This window comes from Durio zibethinus, chromosome 15, assembly GCF_047325235.1.
Source record: "Durio zibethinus cultivar Kanyao isolate XHJ-2024 chromosome 15, ASM4732523v1, whole genome shotgun sequence".
In the NCBI taxonomy this organism is placed as follows: domain Eukaryota; kingdom Viridiplantae; phylum Streptophyta; class Magnoliopsida; order Malvales; family Malvaceae; genus Durio; species Durio zibethinus.
Window position 1 is genome coordinate 13,531,831 of NC_143176.1, and position 6,130 is coordinate 13,537,960.

The following is a 6,130-nucleotide window of genomic DNA, read 5'->3' on the forward strand; positions in this document are numbered from 1 at the left end:
TTCAGTTGAATTTCCATCACCTTCTTTCTTATCTTTTCTTGTGCCTTCTTTACCCTCTCAAACCTAGTTGTTTTTTATTATTCAATAGCTTGAGATTTAGAGTAGGTATTATATCTATGTGAAATTGCTTGATCGGACTTCTTTGGCTTGCTATCTTTGAGCCTTTTAGTATTGATCATAAATTAGAACACATTGTATAATTATTGTTGTCATTGCTACCATTAATGTTGTTATTAATTATTAATGCAATGAATGTAATGCAATGCATAAGAAGTATTGCTTTGGATCAATCTAAGCAAAGAAAACATTCATTAATCATAGAAATCCTTATACATCTTTTAATCATTCTTGCATTGAAACCATAGAAACACCTAATTTGGGCATATTGATCCTAGTTTCACATAATAAACTCAACAAGTGCTGACTACCATGTTAAGTTGGTACAACTTCCTACTCTAGTTCTTTAGCTCTTTCCACCATTTCATTGGCTTTTTGCACCACCTTGTAGATTTGTGAAGTCAAATGCTCTATGTATTGCTGCCTTCCTAAACTCTTTACTCTTCACTTTTCTCAAGCATCCACTTCTATGTTACAAGTATGGGCTCAATAATCCTCATTCTCTTACCATTCAGTCAAAATCTTATCTATATGATTCTGATTGTTAACCAACTGAAGCTTCAAGCTCATTAATTATTGTTCCAAAGCCTTTTTTGCATTTTACAAATCAGAGCTCCTATTCTATTCCTTCTTTAATTCAGCTTTTAGCTTTTCATTTTTTTTGGCACTTAACTACCTTTGCAGAGACTCGTGAAAACTTTTCTTTCCATGTATGCCATTCTTTGGTGAGTGTAAAGATCACTTCCTTGTTTTCTCAAGCTGTATTCTTCCAATTCTCCACCATCTCTCTTAATTCTTTCATATCCTTCTTAGATTCCCTTGAAGGTTTGATGTCCAACCTTAATCTCTTATTTTCTTGATGAAGATCTTGCAAATCTTTTTTCAATACCTTTTGTTCCTTGGTCAGCTTTTATACTGCATCATCTTTCATCATCAAATCATACCTTAATTTGTTGACCTAATTTATCATTGCCATTTTTCATTTTTCATCTTCTTTATTTCAATATCGAACTCTAGTTGGGCGATCTCAAGAGTCAACAATACCGACCTTAAAATAAGAGTGGGCAACTTATTGAAACATCGGCTAGTAAAGGCCTAACTTCATTAACCTTTTTCATTTTCCATGCAAGGTACTCTTTTGCAATATTATCTATAAATTTGGTTGGGCTTATATGTAAAGGCCTAACTTCATGAACCTTTTTCATATAACCAGGTGCTCCATAATCAAATTTGAGTGAACTAAATCCATGAGTCATAGGGATGAACTAATGTTAGTTATATTGTCTCTAAACTATAAGAAGTGCATAGCTTATTGCCTTCATATCCTTAATAGGGGTACTCGTGACTCATCTCACAACTATACAAAATGGTCATAAAACGCATCCATGGTGCCTTTTATGTTACATCCTCACTAGTAAGCACCAAAAAGAATGACATCCATTGACCTTTTATCCAATCCCTTCACCATTCCTTAGTGATAAACTTCTTGATAGGAACAAAATGAATGAAGAATGGCCGAAATGATATCTTCCCTTTTCCCTAAAAGTGACTTCTAAGCCTAATAAAAGTAGCTAAGCACATTTAATGAATCACCAATGAATCACCCTTCACCCTTCCTTCAATAGAAATTAAGTGATCTAATGGTTTCTGCTAAAGTAGTCGGTGAAAGATTTATACATTTATCCAATTGCTTGAAAAAGTTGACCATTGATGCTTTTACATGTCCTAATACCTTAGGAAATATCATCAATCCATACACAGCCAAAACAAACACATCTAACCCCTAATCTATATCAATATGCTTCTTTATATGCTCAAATAGAAAGGCTAATGGAATAGTCTCAACCTCATTTTTTTCCTTCTTATGTTTGTCTATCTTTTCAACCCTTATTTGCATAATCTTAGTTAACTTCTTTCTATATTCAGTGGTCTTTTGCTCATTCCAATAGATCCTATCTTGATTAGTAGACTCTACTCAGAGTAAAGATGAATATTCTTTAATTGTGGAGGCCAAGTCTTGTTAGTTAAATATGAAACACCGATAAGATAGATACTAAAGCTACATTGCAGCCTTAACTAATGCTTTATTAATTTTCCCTCATCAATCTTCACTAAATATAAGCAATGCCACATCCCCATATTCTTTTGAAAAAGACTCATTCTTTTCTACTCCTTATTGTTGCCATATGGATTCCAACTCGGCTACATCATTTTGACTTAAATCCATGTGCACCAACTGTGGAAGTGTAAACACATAACTGACCCCTAAGCAATCTCCTTCTTTTCTTTAGGTGCTTTTTGATTGGCTTTTGACTTCCAAATAATCTTGCTAGGGGCTAATGCTACTGATAGCTTCATGAGTGCTTCCTTTACTATTGATTGATTCAAAAAAAATACCCCTTCGAAGAAATATGATGCCTATATAATGTATGCAACAAAATTAAAGGCAACAAAAGAATTAAATAAATCAATAATGTTAATAAATAAATAAATAAATAATCAAGCATAGCATATAATAGAGTAGAATATGCATAGTATCCCAGCTTTAGGTAATTTTTTTTAAAAAGATGACATGGCTCTATCCTAGGCTAGATCCTTACAGCTTACAATATGTTGGGTTAGGATTTATACATCTAAAGGTTCTCAAATAATTCCTTACATCATGGTCCATCATAGACTAGTAAGGCTCCTCGATCTTTACCCGTTACAGGCTACCAACAGAAAGGGTTCACTCTGAATAGAAGTGTTTCATTAGCAAATACGGAAGTTATCACCTCATAAAAGCAAAGCTACTTCATTTCCTCCTAATAAGGATGGAGCTTGAGTCCAGAGCTCATGCATATAAGTGAATATGCAAAGATATGCAAAGTGATATATTAATCAAAATAACATAAATAAAACATAAATGCCAAATTAAAACAAAGTAATAACTAACATACAATTTATTTTATTTATTAACTTATGTATATATATCATTTTTTTTTTAAAAATTAAAATAAAGGGAACTAAATTAAATATCAATTAAAACCAATTGAATCCAACATTTTTAATAGTGCATAATTAAAATTTTTGGCTTGACTCTCAAAATGTCCCTAGTGGAGTCATCAAGCTATCATAACGTAAGATTTAATTGCTAGACGTAAGAACTTAAAAATCATGAAACACACAAGGAGTTACCATAATCTTTTTTAGGGTGTAATTGGCCACCCAAAAAAATTATCTTTCTAATAAAACAATAAAATGGGTTTAAAGCTTTATTAAAAAGACAATTTTGATATATGAAAACAAGATTGGGTTCGAGAGTCAATTACGTGTGGGGAAAGATTAGGACCTTCACAACGCCTATAAATTGGGATCAATTAGTCATGCGTTATTTATGACTTTGGACAAAAATGGTTTTTATACAAAATTTAATTATAATTGCCTTTATCTTTAAGAAATAAAATTAGTTTTAAAAAATTGTTATTTAGGAATATTATGAAAATCTTCAAATTAAAAAAATATTTTTGAATTCTCTGACATAAAGGCAAAATTCAAATATATTCTTTTCATCTAAGATTTATCATAAGATTCCTTTTAAAAATAATAAAATAACATTCCTTGTAAATGATAACTATAGGCAACTCTCCAACATCTAGGTAGAACACCAAGAGTTATATTTCACGAAATGCTATTTTAATTTTATTGGTTTAAAATTATATATATATATTTTAGAACTTTTTGTGTAATAAAAATGCCAAATAATATGATTAATATTAACATAAAAAATTAAAACAAACATATATATATGCATTATGAATGAGCATATTTATAAAAAATGATATGTATACAAATGATGATTAAATGTGAATTTAATAATCAGGTTTTCAAATATAAAGAGATCACCTGGACTCTCCAATGTTTAAGCAAAGTTTGGGTGTTTGTATTTAAAATCCCATCCTATTATTTTTATATTTATTATTTTAACAAAATGAATTTATTCTAAGTTGTAAAAATTTATGAAAATTCTTAATGAAATAAAATTTCATGAATACTTGAACATCTAGGTAGCATTCGGGAACATATTACTTCATAAAAGGTTTTCATGCAAATTCTTAGAAATTTAAAGCAAGTTTAGGGTTTTTGATAGGTTTGGGTTTAAATTTTAAGAATATACAAACCTTTCTAAAAGTCTCCAACATCTTGATAGACTTTCAAAAGTCTTCAACATCTAGGTAGACTTTTAGAGCAAGTTCATTTTTATAATTCTTCTAAAAAATGAATTTTTATATTCTTACATATTTCATATATATTTCTTCTTTCTTTAAAATCATCATTATTATTATTATTATTATTGCTATTATAAATAAAACATATCAAACATAGATTTAAGTATGAAAGATTAAATTAAAATGAGCTTGGGAATCCAAACAATAAAGAAATTAACAATGCATAAAATTAAGCTTGCAATTAAATTTAAACAATCATAAAAAATTGTATAGGTATAATGGAAATATACTTTATTGGAAACAAACTTTATGCCTTATATTTTAAAATTTTTACTTATTATAAAATTTTAACTAAAATGAATTTTCTAGGCTTATTCCTTTTTGACTAAACAATAATAAAGCAAGGAAAAATATTCAATGCAACATCCTTACAAAAATGGTTCCCCACGCCATGACTATGGACATGATGTTATGTAACAATCTTAAAACAATGGCCCCATGTTTAACTTTCAGTGCTCATGAAAACAAATATTTATTCACAACAAAATTTTAACTACAAAATGGTTGTCAATATCTATTTCTTTTAGGACAAACTAAAGAAAACCAAGGATATGGCCCCCACATTGGCTTTTAATGTTTGAAAAAATTTATTCACTACAAAATTCTACCCATAAAAAGATTGTTAGGATCTATTTCTTTAAGACAAGTTAAAGAAAACCAAGGATATGGCCCCTATATTGGTTTTCATGCATTCTTAAGATGGATTACTCGTAGCAAACCAAAAATGAACAAGAACCAACTTGTAAGCTTTAAATAACTAGAGTCCACATATAGGAGAAGAGAAACAAATTAGCAAGCATAAAGGATGAATCCTCATCATGCATATCACACAAGAGTAAGATGTTCACACCAAGCATTTGAGACCTTTTCTGATTTTTTGGAAGCCTAAATTGAACTGGAGCTTTCATCCTACTTTTTTCTTTTTCTTTTGAGATCAAGCCTTTAATAGTCCAAATGGTCCAATCTTCTATATAGTTTGGAGAACTAACAAGCCATAATCCTAACCATCATCTTTCCAATTTTTTTGAATTATACTTTTCACTATAATGGTGTTTCTGATGATGTTATTAGACTAAGACTTTTTTTTTTCTTTCAAGGACAAGGCAAAAAGTTGGTTGATACCACTACTACCTGGCTCTATTGCAACATGGGATGATTTTGTATAGAAATTTTAAGTAAAATTCTACCTATCAGCCAAAATAGCCAAGCTGAGGAATGAAATCACCATATTCATGCAGGTAGATGGTGAAACATTATATGATACATGAGAAAGATTTAAAGAGTTGCTAAAAAAATACCCACTCATGGACTACCCCAATGGCTTCAGATCCAAATTTTCTACAATGGTCTTACACCACCCATAAGAACCATTTTGGACTTAGCTGCTGGAAAAGTAATTATGAGTAAGACTCCTAAGAAAGCCAATGAACTAATTGAAAAAATGGTTGCTAAGAACTACTAATGGGGCATGGAAAGAAAGGTAAATAAAAAATCTTTGGTTTTTTTGAGATTGATGCAATCACCTTCGTTAATTCCTAATTGGCTATTCTAACCAAAAAAATAAAAGCCTTAAGAGTCCAACCTTAAACTAACCATGTAAATGTAATACAAAATCCTTTTGTCTCTTATGATATCTATGAAAGACCCCATTCCAATGAAAGATGTCAATTTAAGATAGAACCTGTAAAATACATCCAATAATCTAAACTTAACTACAATCTTTATAGCAACACTTAGAACCTTAG

The 6,130-nt window shown here is 30.1% G+C and overlaps 1 non-coding gene across 1 annotated transcript; it reads right to left on the reverse strand.

Moving 5' to 3' along the window:
* Positions 1–5,590: 5,590 nt before the first annotated feature.
* Positions 5,591–5,696, reverse strand: LOC149514702 (small nucleolar RNA R71). The gene has a single exon (XR_016328394.1). It is a non-coding gene; the product is annotated as a small nucleolar RNA R71 (small nucleolar RNA).
* Between the last annotated feature and the right edge of the window lie 434 nt (positions 5,697–6,130).